A 26,445-nucleotide genomic window follows, 5' to 3' on the forward strand; every position below is an offset into this window, starting at 1 on the left:
CCCTTTTTCGCTCAAATATGCATGTTTCTCACAAAACACGTCAAAATACCAAAATGTTAAAATATGCAATTAATGGACATGTAGAGTGACTTTGACATAAAAAACGAACCAAATAATGGTCTTAAAACGGTGCAAAATCGGCGTATCACTTAACACCTTCACCGATATATTGGGTTGGTGTTTTCAACATCTTCTCACTTGTCGAACAAGGCATTTAATTCTCTCTAAAAGTTACATCCCCCTATTACAACTTTGTTCCATAGACCACAATCTATACCCCAATCCTCTCCGGTAATCAAGCATAATGCACCTCGAGGGCTCTGCTTCATCTTTCTCTCTTGATATGAGCATGAGCTCTACAATTGAAATGACTTCAATCTCAAATAATCTCCATGTGATCCATACCATTTGAACTTAGAGTTTCATATTTACCGTGTTGATGGGCATTTATTAATGAGAACAACAATTGTAGCAACAACTTCTACCCAAAATTTCAACTCCACTCTTAGACCCGATAGCATGCATCCGACCCATTCTAAAATGGTCCTATATGCTCTCTGCCACACTTGTTTGTTAGGGATTATTTGGCACAGGCCCATGACTTTTGATCCCTTTAAGCTTGCAGAAGTCATTCCTTAAACTTGCTAAAAGTATCAAACTTCTCCTTCATAATGTAGATCCATGTTTTTCTTTAAAAATCATCAATAAAGGTCAAGAAACACAAGCCAACTCAAGATTCAACACGACTTTTATCTAGTTGTTATTCATATTTAGTAATGTAATTGTTGTTTTAGGAGTAGGATTCAAGAAATTAAAAGTAACTGTTTATTTGATTTTGATATCCAAGACTCAATTATCTTTATCCTTTTTCCTTTCTTTAAATTATTGCTTCTACTGCTTGGCAAACTTTTGGATGATTTTTGGGTACTGATTAATACCGATTAAAGGGTTTGTGCATTTGTGCTTATAGTTATAAAAAAATTCGTAGACCTATAGGGTAAATTTATTTAATCACTCTTAGTTTTAACAATGTTTTTGTGTCTCACTTTTTCAACTTGGAGTTTCCTTCGGCACCCCGATTCGTCACCACTAGACCCAAAAAGTTCGATTTTAAAATTAAGTGGTGTCTAATGTCTATTAAGACATATGTATAGTCTATGAGTAGCTGAACAATAGGATTCAAGGGATTAAAATTAACTACTTCATATTTGTATGATTTTGATATCCAAGACTCAATTAACTTTATCTCTTTCCTTTGTATAAAATATAACTTGTAATTGCTTAGCAAACTTTAGGATGATTTGTTGGTACTATTATGGATTTGTATATTTGTGCTTATAGTTATAAAAAAAAAATTCAATATGCCCATGGGATAACAATGAATAAAGTCAATTTTGGTCCGAACAAAAGACCAAAATATGAATTGGTCTAAAACATTTACTTTTTAAAAAATAGGTCCATAATAATTGAAATCCTTGTCGAAGTGGTCCTTTTTACGGTTCCATCAAAAACTAATGGTCATAACGTTTTTATGGAACGTAAAAAATTACTACTTCGGCACATTTTCATTGTTATGGATATGTTTTTCTAAAAGTGAATGTTTTGGACCAATCTATTTAGACCAAAAGTTCCTAAAATTAGAAAGTGCATTCTTGTGGACAAATTAAAAAGAAAGAAGTGTATATTCTAGTGGGACGGGAGTAGTATATGGGGGTGTGATAAGCTAATTTCATGCATTGGTTAGGGATAAATTCTGGATTTCCGGTCTAACAAACCTTTTTGAGCAGGTGTAGAGAAAATTGCCAACCCAAGGAAGAAGCAGAGATCACCTGTGGAGGAAGCCGGCAAAGGAAATAAGCGAACAAGGAAGAGCGCTAGACAAAAGAGCATCGAATCGAAGGGCAAAATGGGCATTACAAGATCAGTCTAGAGCTCTATCCATTATAAAAAAGGAGCACGCAATCAACATGAAGCATCATCACCTTTCGCTCCTAGCTTAGTTTTCACTTTTCTCTACACCTCACACACTTGGAGGGAAATCTTAGGGGTTTCTCGTTTTATCGGAAGTTTGGGTGCACACCCTTCTGGAGCGAAGAAACAATTGTCTTTTATTTTTCATACTCTGTTGGTACTCGCCGAGTCCTCACTCGTTCGAGGCTCGCCTTGTGTTGTTGCTATCGTTGGATATTTCGTATTTTGCTATGGATATCACCGCTTTTGTTTCGTTTATCTTATCGTGTTGTTTTGGGTTTGATTTGCTTGATTATTGTTGATTGATCCGGGTTTGGAGTTGTTTTGTAAGAATCTGTTGTCTATCGGTTGAATCTACATAGACTTGTGAGGATCGGAGATGGAAATGATGTTTGGTTGTTGCGGATGGCTTGGATCGGAGTGGATTAAGCGTCCCGTGGTTGGATCTCGCGGTTTTTGTTTCATTCGCTTGTTTAAGTTCTGCATTCTCGTTTGCCTCGTCTAGTAGCCGTAGATCTGCTTTAGTTTTAAGCTGCTCTTCATTTCTATCGGTTTAATTTCGTTTACTTTGCTTTGATCTTCGTTCTTGCTCTGCTTTTTAACGGTTGTTTCGTGATAAATATTGGAGGAGATGATGTCATTAAGTTAGTCCTTTAGTTAGTTATTTTGCGGGTTTTCAATCGATCTGCATCCTTTTCGGAGAATGGTCCCCACATTTAGTTTCTTTCCTAGGTCTAGGTTAATTTAGGAAATGGTTCATTCGATCTAGCAATTGTCTCGCTCTATTTTGGTTGATATGCATGTTTTTATGTCTTTGCCTAGATCTAGATGTTAGAATAGAATATTTTAATTACCAAGTCTAGGAATTAAAGCTCAACCCCAAAATTGCGTGGCGACGCCAAAAAAATAGTTCCCGAGTCTTTGAACATGTTTACTTGCATATTCATCTCGTGGATTCGATCCCTATTCCCACGTACTAGTTTTCTTAATTAAAGCGGGTTGAGGTTTTGAAAGGGGAGTTAGGTAGTGATTATGTGCCCAACGACGGTAGCTCAAGTTCTCGAAGTTCCTAGACCCAGTGTCTAGGATTTCTGGACCGAGGGGTTTTCTTCATTAATTTTAGAACACTCTTTTGCTAACCATCATTAGCTTCTAAAACCTAGCTCTTCGGGGTGTTCGTTTACAAGATTATATCCGGAATTAAATTTGTAGTGTGTTTGGTTTATGAGATTCAATCTCACAAAATATTAGATGGATAATTATGGGATAATTAGTCTTAGCTAACCCATATGACTAAAATAATATCACAACTCAATCCTAGATTATATCTTGATATTATTTTATCTTGACTACCGAACACCACCTATATCTATAGTCTTACTCATAACAGCAATTTTGCTTTAACATTCGTGGTGTCTATTATTCAAATTATTTCTGCGGGCGAATGTAATAATAAAAATTGATGATTAAAACAATATAAAATAAAGAAAATGGGTATTTAAGTATTTAACCCAATCATAATTATAAATATATAACTTATCCAAAACACTAAATTTGATTTGTCCCGTAAACAATATACTTTATATAAGGGATATTGGTCCTTAATATCATAGGATTTTCAAAAAATTAGGATTTTTATACGACTTTCAACTTGGCAAATAATATCACAAAATTTTATCCGAGTTTGTTATTTTCCACTAGCGAAAAAAAATCGTCTATATTAATGGACTAAAGAACAACTTAGAGGGTGTGCTTCAAGAAAAACTATCCTAAAAGATTGAAGAACTTGAAATTCTCGAAGTAGTTGTCGAGAAATTAGGAAAAAAATAGTATCATGATATTATTTGCAGATTTTTTCGTTGGTGGGATACAACAAACTCGAATAAAGTTCAGATATTATTTGCCAAATTGAAAGTTCGTGAAAAAACTCAACTTTTTAAAAGTTCTACGATATTAGGGGCCAATATCCCTTTATATAAATACAAAAAAATGAAACATAATATTTTTAGGTATCCAATTAGTCGGTACGGGTATTAATGTACTCGAATTCATGTGTAAGTCGAGATTTTGGGTTTCGATACCCAATTTTTCGAGTTTGGGTATCATTGGGTACCGAATTTGCAAGCCTACTTAGTTTAGTTATTTTTTATCCCTCTCCTACTTTACCAATGTTACACTCCACGCGTCCACTCTAACTAGAGCATTTCTATTCCGGCATGAGATTTTATGTAGTGTTATTTTGTGAGTTAAGTGGGAAGAATAAAGTTAGAAAATGAAGAAGTAGAGAGTGTAATGATTCTATTTTTGGAAATGTGTCATTTAGAGTGTAATAAAAGTGGTTTAATCGATTGAAAAATACTCCTCAATCATCGCGAATAGGAATCTCGGTTGCTAATTACTAAAAATGGTAAGTAGACCTCTTTCCACTCATATTCAACTACTTTCCACTCACATATCATTTAAACTAATATATATACAAGTGTATCCTATTAACTTTCTTTCACTCATTTTTTCTTAACATTTCTCAAAATCCGTGTAAAAAAAATGAGACTCATATTTGCGATCGGATGAAGTATCAAACATGGTGGTTCAATTATAAAATAATCGAACATGTTAAAGATAAATACAACACCATAAATAGTTTAAACATCAAGCAAAAATCAGATATCAACTAAAGGGAGTATAACAAAAGTGGTTGTAAATCTGATTGAAAAATATCAAACATGGTGGTTCAATTATAAAATAATCGAACATGTTAAAGATAAATACAACACTATAAATAGTTTAAACATCAAGCAAAAATCAGATATCAACTAAAGGGAGTATAATAAAGTGGTTGTAACTTGTAAATCTGATTGAAAAATATCAAACATGGTGGTTCAATTATAAAATAATCGAACATCTTAAAGATAAATACAACACTAAAAATAGTTTAAACATCAAGCGAAAATCAGATATCAACTAACTAATACATACTATAAGTAGAACCAAAGACATGCATATAACATCAAAATGTTCCAACAAAAGAACTGCTTCTTGAATGGGATATAGTTAATTGTTGCTTAAGCTCTGTTTCACATCAATTTCCCTATGAACGAACCTTTCCCGCGAGCCAAAAAATACAGAGTTGGCAGAGATACCTCAAAGTCTTGAACTGAATCAAACTCAGTGGACCGAGAATTATCTTCTTACGTCGCAGTATCGCTGCTCACTTTGATCAACCATATGGCAGAGCTATCTATTACTGCGAGTCTCTGCATTCACATGGTCGTCTTTCAGAATCTTCTTACCTGGATTTGATCCATGACTGTGTGAGTCACGACCCTTACTCCCCCATTCTCCATCGGATAACCTTGTCCTCTTAGTAGCAACATCAGACAATTTCTTGTAGCTTGATGGTGTTGCTCTCCTCTTGTTCACATTTGTATCCATAGCAAAATAGTTGCTGAGATGACCTGCTGTATTCCGAGTCTGTTCAAAATCTCCCAACTTCTGTTGTTGGTCTGTTACAAGTAAATCATTCTTTCCATCTTCAGCATCCGATCCTTGTGTTCGCTTTTACTGTGAAGCAGAGTTGTCGCTAGAATCTTACCAAGCACGAACCTTGTCTCATTTACATTTCCTTCTTTTAGCAACTGGTGACGTAACTCCTGACCTCTTTCATTGGCCTTTACAGAATTGACACCATTGCCCAAAATGTTAAAAATATTCTTTACTTTCTGCCCCATTTTTGAGGTATGAAAACCTGAAAGACAAGTCACAACAGTAAGTACCAAAACTAGTTGGCGAATTAAAGTGGCTTCATTCATCAACACATTTGGATAGTATCCCATGATTTCTCAACACATTCAGATGTTAACAAATTTGATATTATACCATCAATAACAGAAATCGTGTTAATGCATCTTTCGTCAAAGAGATAAATCACAATGAACAATGGCTTCTACACTAGTCTATTGGGAAGGCCAACAAAACATAAAACGAATATCTTAGCCCTTTAATCTTGATATTAGTATAGAAATGACCAAATTCTATTAACACCATATATCCCTGATTCATAAAATACAAATTTGAAAAAAAAAGAATGAATTTACGTAGGTTAAATTATAGCACACGCATTAGTGTAGAGAGTTTGGATCCAAAGTTCAATATACGTGCAACTTTAAATAGTTTCGACAACAAAGAATTCGCAACTAGCAAGCATACGGCAGAAATTTCAGTTCAATATATTAAATCACTACTTTCTCAACAAAAAAACTAATCATAGGACATCTTGGTAATTTGCCTCTAAATTCCTAAACTTGCAAACTTTGGTTTTGCATACCAGCTTCAAATCCACCAGTACATTGTCAAATTGTGAATTTATTCTAATTTGCAACCAATTAATATTATGATGCTAGCATGATTTGATGACTTACTTACGTGACACTATCAAACGTCAACCAACACGATGTCACATTGTAGCGGCAAAACAATGTCTTATTATGTTGAATTAAATAATTTCATTTGTTGGATTGGGATTGTATTAAGAAAGACTGAAATGGAGGTGGGGGGGGAACAAAAAACAAGATGAATGAAGTACAACAAATGAAATTACTAATTTAGAATAATAAGACATTGTTTCACTGCCTACAATTGCAGACAATGTGACGTTGTTTTGGTTGAAGTATGATGGTGCCAAGTAAGTCATCAAGTTATGTCAGCATCAAAATGTTAGAACATATAGTAATTTACAGGCAGATTTTAAAGCTGGTATGCAAAACCAAAATTTGGTGTAAGTTTAGGAATTTATTGGCAAATATGTTGATTTAAATGCATACTGTAAAAGCAAAAGAACATGAGCAAATCTCGCCATCATGGCCATAACTTCAATGATAGACATATATGATAGAAAACATAACACTTGCTCAAAAGCATATCTTCAAGGATTAATTAAACAAAAGGCCGTAACTCTTGAATAGTAAATAAAAGTATGGGGCAGTAGAAGAGCTCACTCATGACACCAAATAGTACTTACCAAACCAGAAGATGGAAACTCGGGAAACCTGGTTATTGATTCCAAAAGAGACTCTTTCTTGATCAGAACATGTACAGAATTTATGACTTGCTCAATAAACAAAGTCACTCTTTCTACTATTTCATCATCCAGTAAATTGTCGAGAACACCCATGATTTCAGGCATGTCAGTTCTGGTAGCTTGAGCATTTTGTCTTGCAAATCTTATGCTTTCTTCCATCGTTCTATAATGCAGAAGTGAGGTAAAGGTCAAAATGACGATAGGATGTTGAGGATTACTACATATTGCCAGGTGAAACGCCAAGATTGCAACCCTGTTCCGTAAATACAAGTAAGAACAGGAAAAAACGGAAACGAAAAAGAAGACAGAAGAGAAAAGGACAATAAAGAGGATGAAAGCAGGCTCTTGACAAAAATAACTGAATGAGTAACTAGTAGTTTTAGGAATTTATACAAATCACTTACAAGTACTATTTTTGAAGGTGGACAACATTAGAAATCTACACTAGCAAATAACTTAGTACAAATTCGAATATATTGAGATACAATATGAAAGTATGAAATCAACTATTATAGAAGACGATAATTGTTGCTTAATATCTTGGAAACCAAGAAGAACAACTAAACTTACACTTGAACAAAGATCCCAATTTTATCTCATGTTAAGATATTCACCATCCTCACCGCTTGCATATGTATATATAATGATTGCTTGATAACGTATTTGCCCGTAATACAAAATACAGACTGAACTCCATCCCCAACAAATACATATTGCGCTAGGTGCAGCTATTGGAATTTGGTTGGGGCTATCGAGGGAAGAAGGTGTTGCTCTTCGACAAAAACATGAATTATATGATGACTAGCCATAGTCAGCGGGAAGGAATGATAAAGAAATTTAGTGCGTGGTCACATTGAAAATTACATGTGACCCCTATGGTCGTGTAACATCATACAAAACGGTTGCACCAAGATTTAAATATGCTCCTAAGGTCATCAATCTACATACCAATAATAGAGACCAAGTGGAGAAACACAAGTAATTTTTTTCCAAAATACATCTAAAGTATAAATGTCGAGAATTGAGATAGGTATGCATATATTGGTCACGGATTTATCTCCAACTACAGGAAGGAAGGAAGTGACATATTTGTTTTCTTAAAATAGTTCCACCATATGAATCGTGTGCAAGTATGCAACTGAAGGCTAATTTTGCAGAAAAGCAGAGAAATAGAAGGAAAAGAAGTACTAACATATCTACAATCCAATCCAATATATGCCCAAAGACGAGCAATTCTTGAAAAAGGCATTTGAGTATCAGCTGAACTACTCTTACCCTTACCTAGGAATTTGGCATCTTTGATTGTCATAGGAAATGATGGCACGTTTGATACTCCCCATTCCGCAGTAGTGGAGTCAATTTGCCATTTTGGTACGTTCCATAATAGTAAGTCATTTCCTTTTCTAGAAAAAGTCAACACATTTACTTCTCTTACTTTATGCTCTTTCATCTCTCTACCTTCCCTATATCTTTATTCTTCCTTTACTGAACTCACTTAACACAATATTTCTTAAATCATGTGCCGAAAAGAAATGACTCCACTACCGCGAACGGAGAGAGTATATAATAAAAGATCCATTCCTTTTACTTCTTTTCATTTATTTATATGGAATTGGTCATTCTCTTTCAACCCAAGCAAAATAAAATGATCATCCGTATATGAAAAAAAGGCTTTAAACAGAAGGAACATGTGTCTATCATATTATGAGTTGTCAAAAACAGAGTGCAGCCTTGGGTGACTGTCAATACAAATATGAACAAGATAGAGGGTGACTGAGAAAGGAGTGAAAGAAACCAGGGAAGGCCGTTGGTGAATAAATTATTCTGCTGCTGTCAAGGGAAGGGAGCCTGGAGGAAAAGTGGGTTATTTCAAACCATTATAGATTGTGGGATTGACGATGAAGACAGTAACTCATGTTGCTCGGCCTCTGTATTTCCTCATTTGTACTACTTAATTATTTACTATTTAGCTCCTCGAAACATATACATAATGTGAACTAACGTTATGTTGTGGGGAAATAATAGTACATTGTCCTGCATATTCACTGTAGTGAATTAGACAACTGCAAGCCCCGTATGTGTATGGACATGGATGTGTATATTTTATTTTCAGTTTGAACAAAGACAATAAAAAGGAGTAGTAACTCACCACAAACTGTCATTACAAGGTCGGTCACAAGTAATCAACTGATCCAAATTGGAAAATAATTTCTGGAGAGGATTATAAAGATCAGTGATCAAAAGTCAGAAAAAGACAATGATACATGGAGAAATCAAAATCAAACGGTATTGTATAAAGCAGGATTAGAAGACAAGCAGAAAAAGGTATAGCACACATAAAATAGATGTAATATATACCACAAAAGGCCAAGGAAGCTAACCATTAAAACTGAGGAACGTATACCAAGTTGATTATGTACCTGCTTGGAAAGATATGCTGCCTGCGATAAAATTGATGCTCAATCATACATGCTCAGATCAAAAAGTGTTGATTTTGAACAACATAAATAAACTTACATTTAATGGTAGCAATATATCTAGTAGCTGAAACCTTTAAGCTTAAGAAGGGAGCGCTCAGCAGCTCCATATGAGAGCATATAATTCATCTCCATAAATATCCTGGACTGGAAAAAAAGCATTGTTTAAAACCTCTTGTGAAATAAATCAGACCACAAAATGGCCTGGGAGGAAATTGATAACAGAGCAAGAAGGTTTAACAAAGAGAAAGCAAGAAAATCAAAATGGGAAATGCTAGAAAGTCTCTCATTTCAGTATCATAAGAAAACATAAGGGACAAGGTACACATGGTGAGTAGTTAGAAACTGTAGACTTACCGTGCTCAGGTTAGCAACTGATGAAGAGAGGCTATATAGAGCATTCTCTGTCTCCTCAGAAAATGACAAGTTGAGACGAGCTGCAAGTCTCAATCCACGCAAAATCCTCGCTGAACAAAGATGTTGGGTATAGTGGTTAATTTATAAATCAAAAAAATTGATACCACATCGAGTATAATTTAAGATAATACATTTGCGTCAGTATGATGTAACAACCTTGATCCTCTTTGAATGACAAGTGAGCTGGTTTCACTGTTCTTAGCTGTTATAGTCAACAAAGAACAACTTTCAAAAAATTAAGATAGTAAGAAAATGTTGTGCCCTTAAAGGAAATCCTTACCTTCAAAGACTTCAAGTCCATAATTGCATTAGTATAGTCATAGATCACATTTGCAAAAGGATCAAAAAATAAGCTGTTTCAAATGTAACCAATATTAGAGCGTAGTTAGTCTAGAGGCAGAAAAAAAGTGAAAACATATATATATGCAGAAAAGGTCAACAAACTACTCTTTTTTCGAAGCAGTTTAAAAGGGATGGAGAGCTCCAGAAGGAAATATATTAATGATCTTCCCCCTACTTCTTTGCGTAGAGGTAAAAATGATCAAGTACTCAACTAGAAGACTGTAATGATTATGAAACTCCCTCAAAAGCATCTTGCAGTAAGTACACACTTAGCCATCAGGATTATTTCCCCAGTTATGATCAGAATTCTTCCCCAATTAGCATAACATAATAGATTTAATTCCATTTCCACTTGAAATCAGGTTGTTTCTGTAAAGCAATTGCAAATTTGCAATAAGAAAAAGTACTCCCTCCGTCCTACTTTAGGAGACCTGGTTTACCATTTTTGGGTGTCCCACTTTAGGAGTCCCGGTTGGAATATTCTATAAATGGTATTAGGCCCCACGTTCCACTAACCTTTTTCCACTCACATTTTATTATAAAACTAATATAAAAAGTAGGACCCACATTCCACTATCTTTTATCACCAAATTTCCTTTACATTTCTTAATACCCGTGCCGAACTCAACCGGGACTCCTAAAGTGGGACGGAGGGAGTATAAAACATACACAGAAAGATAATAGTTAAAGCTCTCCCACCACAGTAGCATTGGTCTAACTTTCAGTGACGGGTTTTTAGTTACCTAATTACAATTCTTTCTGAATGATTACATTATTCTTTCTGGATGATTAGATTGTATACATGACGGCTCAGAATGTACTGTATAGATGCTTCATATAACAGAATTATTCGTATGACACAAAACTGGGCCAACTGAAATACAATGGCTGAACTGAAGTTGACATTATTCTGCATACCTACTATGATGAAAGGGGAAATCGATACAAGAAATCAGGTTAGAGTACATCACTGGAGTTATTTAAACTTATAAAAATGAAAAGCAAGGATTCAACCTGTTCACCGTGAAGTCTCTGTGCAGGCAATTTTTCCAGCGAAGAAAGTCTCTTGGATCACAACCCCTCGGCTTTTGGGAGACTTCTGCTTTTTCTCCAGAATCTTTGGCTATAGTGTCAAAACTTGATACCTGAAAATGAAAGTAAGAAATGCTTGATCCATTGAGCACCTTTAAAATGTGTGGTATAAGAAGTAAACTATAGCTAGGCATAGATGTAGGGAAAATTGCAGAAGCTCAAACATCATATGAATAGGCACTAACCTCCACCGCAGAGCCTTTTACAGTGACTATACATATAGGGAATCGCTTTCCAACAATTAATGCACACTGAAATGTCCTCTTGACCTTCAAATTCGCATATTACAGTTTAGAGCAGGCTTTTCAATATGCATTTGTTGATACAATCAGCAAACAACTCTTGAAAGTAAAAGGACCTGTTTAAGCCCTGCTGTTGTGATCAATGTTGAAGCATCATTAATCCAATAATTTGAACTTAAAAGGCAAGAGAAAAAATCCTACGGTTGGTATACTGACCAAGGCTGTGCATAATTGATCAATCAACATAATTCATCAGGATCAACTTCTCAACCAAAATTTTAATCTTATGAGATAAGCAACTTGAATAGGACATGCAAGATTATGAACTAGTTCCAACTTCCAAGGTTCTCCTTTCAGCTATACGGTTATTGCTTCTAATATGTTTACTTGACGTTCATCTTAAGTAATTAAAAGCATTTGAACTATATATGTGCATCATCTTGAAAGTAATTATCTCACACCATCTGTAGGGTTGATGTGATTCTTTCAACCTTTGTGAAAATAGTTTTGCCAATCATTTACAGCTACTTGACACACACTTGGGCATGTTTTTCCAATTATGACTCGACTTGGAGGTTCTTCCTATGTCCAAAGTCCAAACTATCTTAGCCCTCCATAATAGCCCAAGTACTTTGCTTGCTTGTACATGTAATCTTCTAGCGATTGTATAGAAGTCTATAGATTCATATCTAGAAGATTTTTCTATAAATATTGTACAGGGTTCCAAGAATTTGTAAATGTTAGATGGTATTGGTAACACCAAAAAACTTTCAAGGTTCACTAAAGTATTCTACACATTTACTAAGATTTCTAAATTTCTGTCCAAGCAAATTTTCTACATATTCTACTAAGAAACTTAGTCCACTCTAGCCTAGCACTTAACACACCACAGTCATATAAAGAGAACTACTTAGCTACCACGATGAACCAACACATATGCTAAACTGTTGAACAAAGAAAACCATGAGATACAGTTCCATTTACGGTGATTGAAGAGAAGGTTCACACAACTCAATACCATACAAGAAACTCCAAACAAAATCAATACCATCAAAACAATGCAGAAAGAACTATATGTCAAAGTTAAGCACTTTGTAGTAGAGAGAGCAGATTTTACAACAGATAGTGGCGCAGCTCAGAATTTTAAAATTCATAATTTTTCCAAACTTCCAAACAAATGGTACATAAGCATGTCACATCTAACTCATACAAGATACCACCTTTTGCACGTAAATTCCTCAAAACTGTCCAAGAAGCAACAGATATTTTTGGCCTTTCTAACCCAAATTTCCTAGAGTCCAACTTCCTCCATTTGGAGAACTCGCCTTCACCTGAAAACATAAAATCTAATTAAAAGACTCGAATGTATCATAGTTGAAAAAATAACAAATAACACACTGGCACAAGAAAATAATCTATTTAGAAGCCCTAATGTTCAAGTAAATTAAAGGTTTTCCGAAGTTTGTCAAAACGAACCCATATGAGAAGAAAAATGTGCGCGACTCCTTTCTTCGACAAAGCTGCACTTCAACCTCTGTATGAGACGGCAAAGGTGTTAAGCAGAATGAATGAAGAATCACGCGGCCGCAATTTGAAGTATGAACCAGGTGTTTGATCAAATGCTTAAGTGAAAAATATATATATATAAACGCTGTGCTTTGAAATGATTAACCTGGAAGGCAGGTTTTAGGCGAGAAAGCAAACTCCTGGCTTCGCTAGAATAGGGCGACGTCATGTAAGGGAGCTCAGGTGGCCATGCCGGCGAAATGAATTTTCCGGTCTGCCCTACTTAGTAACAAGTTACAGTACAACCAAACTAGTATACTATTGTTGATGAAACTATAAATATTGTTTTTTGAGTGTATAATAAAGTTAATAAATAATTTTGATAAAATTTCTACCTAGTTGTACAGTCCGATCTAAATTCTACGCTACATATTTTATGAAATTACAATCCGTGAGCACAGGTTTTATTTAATCCACGTAAGCATTATTTGGATAGTTAATTTATACTACAAAAATATTACTCTTATTTTAATTTGGTAAAAATATACCCCCGTTTGACAGTAATAGAGTCATTTTATCATTTTGGAGTACTATGTTTTGGTCCATATTTAATAATTTCGTAAAAATCAATAGCGTTTTAAGTCCACACTTACTTTACTCTACATTACTTTTTCTCTTTTCATCTCTCTACCTTTTTTTCATTTTCCACTTTATTCTCCATTTACTAAACTCACCTAACACAACTTTTCTTAATCTCCGTGTCAAAAAAACGCTCCATTACTATGGAATGAGAGTACCAATTAAAATGATATATTTCTAATCCAATTTATATCTATATTTATATTTATATTTATATTTATATTTATACTAATATAAAGTGACTCCCTTCGTCCCACATAATTTGGACACTTTGATCCACACGGGTTTTAAGAAATCTAATGAAAGTGAGTTGAAAAAGTTGGTGACATGTGGGTCCTACTTTAAAGTATTAGTTTTATAATAAAATGTGAGTAGAATGAGTTAGTGAAATATGGGTCCACTACCAAAATGGTAAAGTAAATGACAAATTAGTGGGACGATCCGATATGGAATCTTGGGTTAATTATGTGGACGAGGCTTGAGGTAAGGACAGAATTTATACTACAAAACATATTACTTTTATTTTAATTTGGTACAAATATCCCAATTAAAATGATATATTTTTATTTTTAATTTATTCCAAATAAGATTACATATTTCTAATATATGATCAAATGCGAAACTCATATATTGTACAAACTCAAACTATGATGGACCGTTAAAAAATATCATGAGATGACAAAATAGTAGCAGAGAAAATATCAACATAATGTCAACACATAGCAACATCAAAGATTGACACTGTGTTGACATTTATGTTGATACTATTTTTTCATCTTGGACTTTACACGGTCAATCTGGGTTTTTAAATATTTAGAGTTTGCATTAGATCCATTCCTCTCTAATCTAATATATATCTATACTTATATTTATAGGGGAGCGTTAGGGTCCTATTGCACCCTTAGTGTTTATTTCCTTTTTAATATCATCCATTAGATTAGAGATGTGGACTGGTTAAGATCAAAATTGTGGAACTTATCTCGTGCTACATTATTGGTCATATTTCAGTGCATTATAAGGGTATAAGAGTAAAACAATGATGAATTAAAAATGGCAGTTCCTACAATTAAGCGTGATTTTCATTGAAACCGCTTGACATTCCATCCACTCTCTTACTCTCACTCCAAACGTCTCATATCGCTCAAATCACGTTCCAAACCCTTCTCCCCCAATTCCAACTCATTTCTAAACCCTAGCCGCCGGAAAAGCATAGAATCCCCCATCTCATGGTCGATTTTCGCCGTAAAACATCCCAAAGTCGACGATTCTCGGTTTTTCAACCTCCATCGCGATCGACGGTTGATTTGCCATCGATAATAGTTAGGTTTCATTTTCGCCGAGCTCGATTGTTGGTAAGAGATGTTCGATTTTTCTACTTAACAATGTCACACAACATGTGCGTAACGTCGCATTTTTGAATTCGATTTTCGGTGAATTTATGGTTTATTATGAACGATGGAGAAAGTGAGGTTAGAAACCCTAGTTGCTTCAAAATCGGAGAAACTCCATTGGAAGAGTCGATTTACGCCCACTTAACACCTTCGTTCGACGCAGCACCATTTTAATCGGTGGAAAATTTTCAATCGACAACAAGGTATGGTTTCAAAGTTTCAATTTTTGGTAAGAGATCAGTCTCGAGAGACGATTATAGCCGTGAAAACACCACAAAGTCAACGATTTAGAGTTTTATACTAAACATAATGTACAAATATTTCCGTGTAATGGATTTTATTTACTCAATAATGGACAATTTATGTTCGTAATGTATATGTTTAGAGACGTTTTGTTCGATTTTATGAGTAGTTTTAACTTATAAACATAATGTGAAAATATTTCATTGTAATGGATTTTATTTACTCGTAATGGACGATTTGTGTCTGTAATGTATATGTTGATAGGGTTAGGAGCCCTTGCAAGTGGAAGACTTGTACAAAACAAATAAATCGAGACACGGATCTATTTGACCGATTATGCGATTAATCAATTCACATGTTAAACGAGATAATTGCATGCTAGAACGCAAATAATTCATGCTCAAAGAAAGTAAATCCTAAAACATGAATTCTACGGTTCGGGTTACCGATTTGATTCTCCAAAGAATCGTCGATTGCTACGCCTTCTCCACGATGATCTTCAATACTAGACCACGAGATCTTCTCTCGGTTCCCGAACTATATCTCGATATCGGGTGGGCTGATCTTATCAAAATACTAGGACTCGAATAAAGAAGACAGAAGAAATCCTTCTCCAATTAGGAGAGAAATTCGAACTCCTCTAGAGTAGAGGAGAGCGAAAAATATGAGTAAATAATAATGAATGATTTATCTCCTTTATTCTCCTATTTATATTAAGTTCCTTTTGGGCCCAGATGGGGATCATGGAGTTTTGGATATGGGCTCACCCATTAGCTTTTTACTAATTAAATTGAACCCACAATTTAATACAAGTTTATATTGGAATATTACGAGACCACTACGAAGTAATATTGAACTCTCCCCATCCAAATCGAAATTACAAGTAATCCGGGTTTTCACTTTGTTTATTATTTATTTCCAGCTTAAGATATAAATGTCCATTAATTAATTAATGTCTCTATGGACTTAATTAATTAACATCTTATTAATTCCAAGAGTGGACTTAGCAGAAACATTTATTTATTATTCATAGAATAATAAAACTCCAATGACCAGTTTCGAATAATAAAACCTTGTTCGAGCTCCTCTTGAGGACATTATCAAACGAGACTCACCTCACGCACGTTTCAACATAATAGCAATCCTAGCACCGCTAGATATTAATCACCACTACCCAATATATCAGGATTATTGGGTTGCGAAAAACTCGCACCATTTGATAAGTCAAAGTAGTGCATAATCAATACCGTATGCTCAATACTAACATATGTAGATTAAGAAAAAATATTTTATCAAGACCTAGTCTTTGTAGATAGCATAAAGACACGTCTTGCCTGTTAGATCCGTTCGTGCTATACCACACCAATGTCATCTTATTTCGGAAGGCTTAGAAATATGCGGATGACATTGCAACCTTTCACGATAGGTAGTCTAAGTCTATCTAGGTTGTGAAATTCTTCTTTTCTTTTGCAAAGCATTGCATAGATCGACGTGTTACCTTAAAGTGGACGACACAACAGTCTACTAAGCAAAGACTTAGACTTTGTTTACTTCTTATGCATTTAAATGTTTGTAAAACATCTTATAAATGCACAAGCAAACACAATGTAGTAATAATAGTGATTCTATTCGTGCGAGACTGCTCGAATAATCTGAATCGGTTAAAAGTGGATTGTAGAGTTTACGTATACAAGCAAGATTCTATTCGCGCGAAACTTGCCGAAACATGCTTTTCAAGTATACCAAACCTAACATATGTTTATTAGACTTTTTATTGTGATTTTGAGTAGTTTTAACTGATAAATATAACGTCAAATATTTAGTATAATGGATTTTATTTACTCAATAATGGACGATTTGTGTCATGTAATAATAGGCGATCTACATTATTCAGTCGATCCGTGCATATTATTAGATACTATTAGTACATTATTTACTGTACCAAATCTTAAACGCATTAAAAAAAGAAATTTAATTCATGTTGTGTTTCTATAACCTAGCCCATGGGTTGCTAAACCCAAAGGGCATGAATTCAATTTCCTTTCAACATTATTCTATTCAATCGTACATTATTCACGATCAGTGCACATTATTAGATACTATTAGTACATTATTTACGGTACCAAAGCATAAACGCATTCAAAAATGAAATTTAATTTACGTTGTGGTGCCATAGCCTATCCCATGGGTTCTTCAAACTACAGACGAGGAATGATTAAACTCTGCCCTTTGTGATGGTTCGGTTGTGAGTGGGTATTACAACCTAGCCCCATGGATTGCTAAACCCAAAGGACATGAATTCAAGTTCCTTTCAATATTATTCTCTTCAATATGTACATTATTAACTGATTCAGGCACATTATTAGATACTATTGGTACATTATTTATTGTACCAAATCTTAAACGCAATTAAAAAATGAAATTTATTTAATGTGGTGGTGCTATAGCCCCATGGGTTAGTAATATGCCCTAGCCCTATAGATTGCTAAACCACTATGGGAATGACTAACTCCCTTCCTGGTAGTTTAGGTTTTGTTGGTGTGTCGTGTTATCAGCCGATGGATTGCTAAACCGCTTTGGGGAATGGATTTAGCTTCTGTCAGGCATTAAACCCATTGTAATGTGCATTATTCAAAGACGGACATATACATTATACAACTATAATCGTACATTAATACAGTCTACATTATACACTTAACATAGTACATTATTTGTCGAAAATTTACAAACTGTAACTTACAGAAAAGGAAACACGAAAATCTGTAACCAATGGATGATAGTTTCATGAAAATACGTCGACAATTGATGCAAAAATAAAACTAAATACAAGAACAAACTAATCACAAACAAATACAGAAAACATAGATGTCGATTACACGACTAATACTGTAACTTTCTACCAAAATTTATCAATAATTAAAAAAAAAAAACAGGACCTAATTTACAAAATCTTGAGAAGGTCTTCAATGGAGAAAAAACAATGAGGGAGAGAAGAAAGATTGTTCAATTCCTCCAATTTCAACATCTCCATATCCGATCTCAACCGCTGCGCAAAGAGATCAGAAACGAAATGGAGGAATTGGAAATCGGCGTCGTGATTGAATCTCTCCACCACTCTCCTCGCTCTCTCCATCCTTCTCTCTTCAGGCGTCGTGAATGAATACTCCAACAAGTTGGTTTTGTGATGAAAACCCTAAACACCAGATGCCTTCAATGGAGAAAAACCGAGAATAATTGAGGGAAAGAAAGATAAATTGGCGTGAATATTGTAGAAAAAATCAGAATGAATTAAACGTATTTTTGTTGATCTTTGAAGGAGAAAATTAAGGAAATTACCATAACTGCCCTTTTTGAATTTTTTTTAATATTTTAATTAAATGCAAGTGGCCCTATTTTCGGCCATTAGATCTTAAAAATAGATGGCAGAGATTGAGAAGGACAATTGAACAAAATATAGAAAAATGATATGAATACATCCCTATATTTATATCTATCATCAATCATCAGTCATCATAATCTAAAGTGTCAATTGGGTGAAAAATCATTTATGTCATTTTTGGAGGAAAAATGAAAAGATGGAGTGTCTTTATTTTTTAGATATGAAATAATTAATTAATTAATTTTGACTTCATAAAAATAATACTGTACAAGATAATAGTTGAGAGTTTTCTTAATAATTTTGTTTTAAGAATATTCTCTTGTATTGATATTCATTTGGTTTTAATATTTTTTCTGAAAAACATAGAAAAAATTATTTCCTTTTCGCAATTTCCAATAATATGTAAATGTTTTATCCCATGAACTATGATATAAAGTTTCATCCTTGGAAGATGTGATCATACTATTTTTATTTCTGAATTAAAAAAAAGCAATAATTGACAATTGCAAATTATTAATACTATTTATTTTGTGAATGGGAGAATCATTGAATAATATTCAGTTCATGTTCCTTTAAATTTTAGATGTTATTGGAATTGAAAATATTAAGAAAATATTGCTAATGAAAACATAAAAATCTACTTTGATATTTGAATAATAGTAACAGCGAATAAATTTTATTATGAACTTACATGCTACCAGTTATTTTGGTCTTTTATAGTACTATAATTTATTTGTCAACAAATCTTGACAACCTTAATATTTTGATTAGTAAAATACTAATATTTTTACTCCCTTCAATATTAATTATATATGTAGTCTTTAGGCATGCATTAAGTTGTGCTAAGATTTACAAATAGAAAAAGTCACCGATTCTTATATGGTTATTGAGAGGTTCAAATAACATTCATTTAAATACAGATATTCTTGATGTTTTTTTTGATAATATTGCATACTACTCTCTCCGGCCTTGGCCAACATGACACATTCTTTGGGCTTCATTAATCGATTTTAAGAAATATTTGGTTAATGTGTTTAATTCGAAAGAGAAAAGGTGGGTGTATGTATTAAAATAGAGAGAGAAAGAAAGATGAATATTTTAATAGGAGTGAGAAAAAGTGATTGATGTATTAACTTAGGAGAGAAAGCTTTCAAAAAGGAAATGTGTCATCTTAATGGACAAACTAAAAGTAAAACCCTATCTTAGTGAGACGGAGAGAGTAAAACTGTGTTGTTTAATTTCAAATTGGTTTAAATTTTTTGTTGAAATTGTTACCCTTTCGACCTTCGTTTCAAAATAAATGAAACATTTCTTTTAAACACTGAGATTTAAGGATTTGATATTTAAAGAATTAAAGCAAAAGTAAGTATAGATGAGAGATAAAAGTGGAGAAGTAAAGAAGAAAAAGTAGGTAGAGAATAAATAAAGTAAAAGACATGGTTTTTTGCTAAAAAGAGAAATGATATGACTCTTATCTTGGAACGGAGGAGTATATATATATTATTTCTTAATTTTATTTTTGTGAAATTATATTAATTCTCCTTTTAACTAATTAATTGGCAATGTAAATTTAGTACAAGAAAAATTATTTGGGTCGCGAGTGGTCGTTAGAATAACTATATTAATATGCATATTAATTACTTTATCATATATAAATAATATCTGTGTCATAATTAAAATTTATTAATGTTATTTTATCATCATATAATATATTAAAAATAATATTTTTTTATAATATTAAAGAATTTAACTTAGGTGGTACCTGGTAATATTTGTTAAAACATACATGTATATTAAATTTTCCCAAAACTCTTCGAACAATTGATTAGATATACAAATTGTTCTAATATGTGCATGTCTCGAACTTATTTAATTTTACATTTGTAATGATCTTATATAAGGATATTATATACATTTTTATATTTAAAGTCCACAAGATAATAGTATTTTTTTTCATTATTTCTCATTTATGTGATTTATTGAGAATATGTAACATACGTAAAAATTGTTTGACTCAAAAAATAATTGGGATAACACTAGTTAATATAAAGTGATAAATTGTTGAAATGTCACTTTAGTCTATACTAATATAAAGCGAGTTGTTTGAAATGTCACTTTTACCCTTTTTTGAGAGAAGATGAAAAGCTAACTCGACTTTGTAATGGATGGAGTGTCCTTTATTTTCTCTCTTTATTTTGAGTCTTCAAATTATATACAGACATGAAAATAATTAATTATTTGCAGAGATAGAAAGAGAGAGTCCTTTAAAGTTGTGTTTGGCTTGCTACAAAAGGGGCTTCCCAAATAAGTTTAAACTCTACAAATATACCGGGGAAATTTTAAAAAAATAAATCAAACAAACAAAATGAAACATTATAAGAGTAAAGGTCAATTTTTGGGCCTAAATATGGCCGATATATGAATTTGGTCCAAAACATTCATTTTTTTTAAAAAAAAGGTCCATAACAAATGGAATTTATGTCGATTCGGGCCATTTTTTACGGCCGAAACTTTTATGTCACCGATGATTAGCAAAATTTTACTGACAGCTTAATTAGAAGGCTTAAACAGTTCTCCCGGGTTTTTGGTTAACGAATCGCGAACCAGTCGGAGTAAGGAAACCAACCAGAAAATCCGGTTCCGGCGTTCCCGATAGGTTCCAAATTTTTAAATAAAATCGTTTCCGGTTTAACAATCAATCGGTCTAACCAGAACCCGGGTTCTAATTCAATTTTATTTTTTTTATAATTTAATATACTAATAAAGCTAATTTAATTGACTTAATTTTGAATTAAAATAAAATAATTTGAAACATTGAATGATTTTTAGATTTATACGTGTTAGTTTTTGAGCTCTATTTTCCAAGTATTTAAAATGTTTAAACCAGTGATACTTTGAATCTACAATTCTTTCCCTAATCCATTTTTTATGAACTAACTACAATGAGTGGGCATCATAAGTTTGTTTTTAATTTCCAAAAGAATTTTTACAAATACAATATCATTTCAAATGATATAAATTTAACTTTATAAAAATTTAGTAACAATTCATTTAACATACCATTTTAACCTATTTGTGAATAATTTATTAAATGTTCTGTATAACCAAAAACTCACAACAAGATCAATTAGTATTGAAATTCCAATGAATATTTGTTTAGCCAAAAAAGTGAAAATGGAATTCAATTTTAAAACTTTTTTTTAAAAAAAATTTGCTAAAGTTTAGAACTCCTACTACATTTGGCATCACTCTTATCCATATATCAATATTATTGTATTGTTAGTTTGTATTTTTTGTGTATTTATTTGAATTTTTAGGTATTATTTGTTATACTTCTGATGTTGGATTATTAATTTTTAAGTATTCAACTATTTAAAATTATAAATAAATTCCGATTAAAATTACACATGGAGATTGAATCCGAATCGATGGCAACCGGCCGGTTTCTTAAATCAACCGATGGGTCGGCTCTATGAAAATTTAAAATGCAACCGGTCCGTAGAACCGAACCCGGGCCGAATAACAGCCTAGTTAATCTCATTATTAGTCATCTAATTAATTTTCTATTTAAATGTTTTTAGTCTTTTTAATTCCTTTCCCATTTCCATTTCTAATTCAAAATCATTCCTCCACACCACACTTGAAAACTTAATCGACTCGCAACTCCTCTCTTCTTCTCTCTTCTCGCCGTCTACACACACCCATAAAACCTTAAGTCCGATTCGATCGAGAACACCACCGGCGCTCCCCGATTATCTCTTGTTGGTGACACAGTAACGATCTAAAATGGGAAGTAGGGCCGCGTTTAACACAAAGGAAGAATTCACCTGTTGGATGGGGTACCTGTTTTTTTAAGGTGGATACGTAGTTTGTATACTAAAAGATGCTTGAAGCTACGCCCTTTGTACATCTTGTGCATGTATACGAGAAACGCCACGTCTACTTGTTTACCTATTTATGAGAATAAATAATATAATATAAATGGTTTATTATTGAAATATGATAAACAAGTCCGAGCTTTTACTAAAGTCAAGTGGAAATTCGATGAATCTCCTCATGAGTTTTCCAAAGAGGGGACTTGGCCGATCTAGTAAGAAGAAAACGTATTCACAACCTAGATAAGCTTTGGCTACAATTGGAACGGTTGCGGTGTTTGTGATAATTCTCTCTTACCTAAGATGAGATTAGTAACACCGGTGTGGTAAAGCACTTAAAGGATCTAATCCGAAATGTATTCTTTATTCTATCTACGAAAGAATATATTTCAAGAAAGTTTAAGTATTTTCAGTCTATGATATTAATATCAATATTGTTTATTCAATCAAACGCCACTTTGACTTATCAATATGTGAGAGTTTGTACGTAATCAAGTTCATGATATCTGGGTGGTAGTAATTGAATAACATGAAGGTATTGGAATATTATTTCAGAATTCAGTGCGCTCAGCTGTGGTATGATTAAATCCCTAAGGGTGATCCCCAAGAGGTTGAAAGAGAATTTATTATTCGAAAATCGAAGTTGGAATTTATTCCACGAATAATAAATAAAGTTTCAAACTAGAAAACTCTTTGGAGAATTAATTTAATTCTAGTCACATAAGACAAAAGAATTAAATTGATGGATCAAGATAATCTTAAACGCTGAAAATATTATAAAATAAAATGGACCCAAGTTATTTGTAATTTGGTGATTTAGTGGGAGTGCAATATTATTCTTTAGTGGAATAAAATAATATTCCATTGATAATATATTAAATCATGAGTCATTTGATTTAATTAGTAATTTATCTAATGGTTGCAACACTTAAGTCATTCCAATGGATCCCTTACTAGCCCAATAAGGTCCACTATAAATAATGAATGAAAGGGAAACCCTAGCACACAATCCAAGACAACACAAAACCCAACCCTAGTGCCTAGAAATCGGCGCCTCCTTCCTCTTCCTCTGGTCTCGATTTTCGAGCCAAGTTGTGGAGAATTAGGGTTTTGATTATTGTTCTTGATCTATCCTAATTCATAGGATTAGATCTAGACAATTTGGTGTTTGTATTGGTTTTCCTAGATCCATTCAAAGTTATTTAATTGGTTTTCTAAGATCCGCCCACACGATGGAGAACAGGACAGGAATAGTACGGAAGATTCGTGGTCGATAAACCAAGGATCTCCGGTGGTGCACTTAGCAACGTCAATCCAATGATGGATTATGAGGTAACAATCAAATCTACATCGAATATGCATGATTATGTGTTTATTTGATGTTATATCTATAGATCTATGTTAATTGCATAAATTGGAGTTGCTAATCCCCTAAAAATGTTCTGGACTTTTTTGGGTTCCCGGGTTTTTTGGGGTCCCCAAGGAATTGTTTGCTATAGGGCATTATGAAAAAAATCTACACACAAAATTTTTAAAAGAGGGTTTTTCGGAGTTTTTTTTCCTTTTAATTTATTTTATTTGTTATTATATTAAATACAACATAATATTTATAAATATTTAAACATACACAAATTTCGATATGCACCAAAATTGGGTATCGCGATACAATCTACGGATGTACCAACATTCGGATACCACGGCATAAAAAATTGTCCGTTATTGTCCCAAAAAGTTGGGTATGCGAAAATGGGTATTTGATTTTTTTGGTGCGGTGGAGGGATTTTATTTTTTCTCCCCCTTTTTTGTGTATATCTTATTAAAAAAACTCTATTTTATCTTAATCACACATCTCCTCTTTTTCATTTTGTTTTATTTTATTTTATTCTACTCTGTCGAAATTAAAACTATATATAATCAATTTCGAATTGAAATATTTCATTTATAGGGGTTCGGGGAAATACATTTCTCTTTTTTTTATTTTTTATATAATTTTTAATTATTTATAATGTTATGAATACTTATTTTAATTAACACTAATCTTAACTATAAACATCATTATATTCTCCTTATCTTTTTTTTAATCTACTTACCGTAGAATTCATCTTCATTATTTGAAAATCTTATGCCCCATACATAGCACGAGTGATAATACTAGCAAATTGCCATTTTATACTCCGATAGACATAGCACAATGTCCATCTTTGTGTTTCAATACTCTCGATAGACATAGCACAAAGTCCAAATTTCTCTCCAGAGCTTCGATTGTCACGACCACTAACTTCCTAATGATAGTGATCAAGATCTAAACGCGATTCAATACACTGGACCGGGCTGACTAAAATAAACATGATTTATAAGATGAACCCTAGGACAAAAGTCTCTGTAGTGAAAATGAAATGGGACAACATCAAGTCGAGTGTGGTCTAGATTCACAATCCTTCTAACATAGAATTCTATTACAGCGGAAACGCCCAAGACAAGGCGCATGTATGGAGACATACTACCCCGCTACCTATTGACTTATTCGAGAATTATACCAACACCATCGCCGCCTATTCACGTTCAACTCGCACATTTAAAAATAACATGCAGTGGCCGAGTATTTGATATACTGAGCACATTGCCAAAAACAGTTTTGATTTTTAATTGTCAGTTACGCTGAGAGATCACTAGGTTTTTATTTAAAAGGGGCCGAGTCTCTAAATACTTTTCCTTTCATAACTCTTGATTGCGCAATCACGTAACACATAGATATACCATATCCGAACCAGGAACTGGAATGTGGCCACATTCCACGACGGTCACCGGACCGGCCAACCCCTTTTTGTTAGCTCACGGTCCCTTTATGTGTACACTAGTCCTAGTAGGGTTTGCGGCCCTATTAAATTCCGAATTCGATTTAACTTAAATTGGCATAGCCAAGCGTATAGGTAATCATAAACAAAACATGGCATGACAACATACTTGAGCAAAGAATCACATTTTCATACTAAAACACATTTTAAAAGAATGCCCAACTCAAAAGCTAAAGCTCCTCACCCGAATTTCCTTAACTTGGTCTTAGATGACGTCTAAGACGCCCCTTTAGGAAATAAAAAGATACTTAATTAGATTTTTGAGATATCCATTAAGCTTAGACATGAATGCATCCTAAGTGCGATGATCATTTTATTCTTCCTTTAAATTTTCTAGAAGAGTCCTAGAATTTTTGAATATTAATTAAATCAGTAGATTTAATTAAATTAGCAAAATTATTCACTTAACTAGAGGGTGCTACCTCCCATGCCATTTATTTAAACATACTAAAAATTTTGGCTCAGGTCTAAATACTGTTAGCTGACGAAATTTCTCTAAAATTAATCATTTGAGCAATTTTGCTAATTTCCGGAAAATTAGACTTATCTTCGTGGAATTAATTTGCGGACTATTAATTAATCCATAACACATATGAAAGCCTCCATGATTTAAATAAATTCTTAGTCCATACTTTAATTAATTGGTGGCCCAAACTATTACTAAAAAGGCTCCAAATTCAAATAAAAACTAAGGGAGGCCCAATCAATTCAAAGAAAAGATGAGGGAAGGCCCAAAACCCTCCTACATCCATCGGCCCTCCCTTCCTCACCTCCCCATTCTCAAATTCCACATTCAAGCCCTAAATCGAGAGAGCTCGGCGGCGCCCTCCGTCTACCTCCGCCGGCTGCTCCGATCAGCGTCCCTCCCGTGCGTCGCCGGAGACTCCGTCACTTTCCCCTCTCTCTCTCTGTCTCTTACCTCATCTCGCAACCCAACTC

At 33.6% G+C, this 26,445-nt stretch overlaps 1 pseudogene; it reads right to left on the bottom strand.

Moving 5' to 3' along the window:
* Nucleotides 1–4,834: 4,834 nt before the first annotated feature.
* Nucleotides 4,835–13,457, bottom strand: LOC125199795 (annotated as a pseudogene).
* Between the last annotated feature and the right edge of the window lie 12,988 nt (nt 13,458–26,445).

The sequence above is a fragment of the Salvia hispanica genome, unplaced genomic scaffold (genome assembly GCF_023119035.1).
Source record: "Salvia hispanica cultivar TCC Black 2014 unplaced genomic scaffold, UniMelb_Shisp_WGS_1.0 HiC_scaffold_681, whole genome shotgun sequence".
In the NCBI taxonomy this organism is placed as follows: Eukaryota; Viridiplantae; Streptophyta; class Magnoliopsida; order Lamiales; family Lamiaceae; genus Salvia; species Salvia hispanica.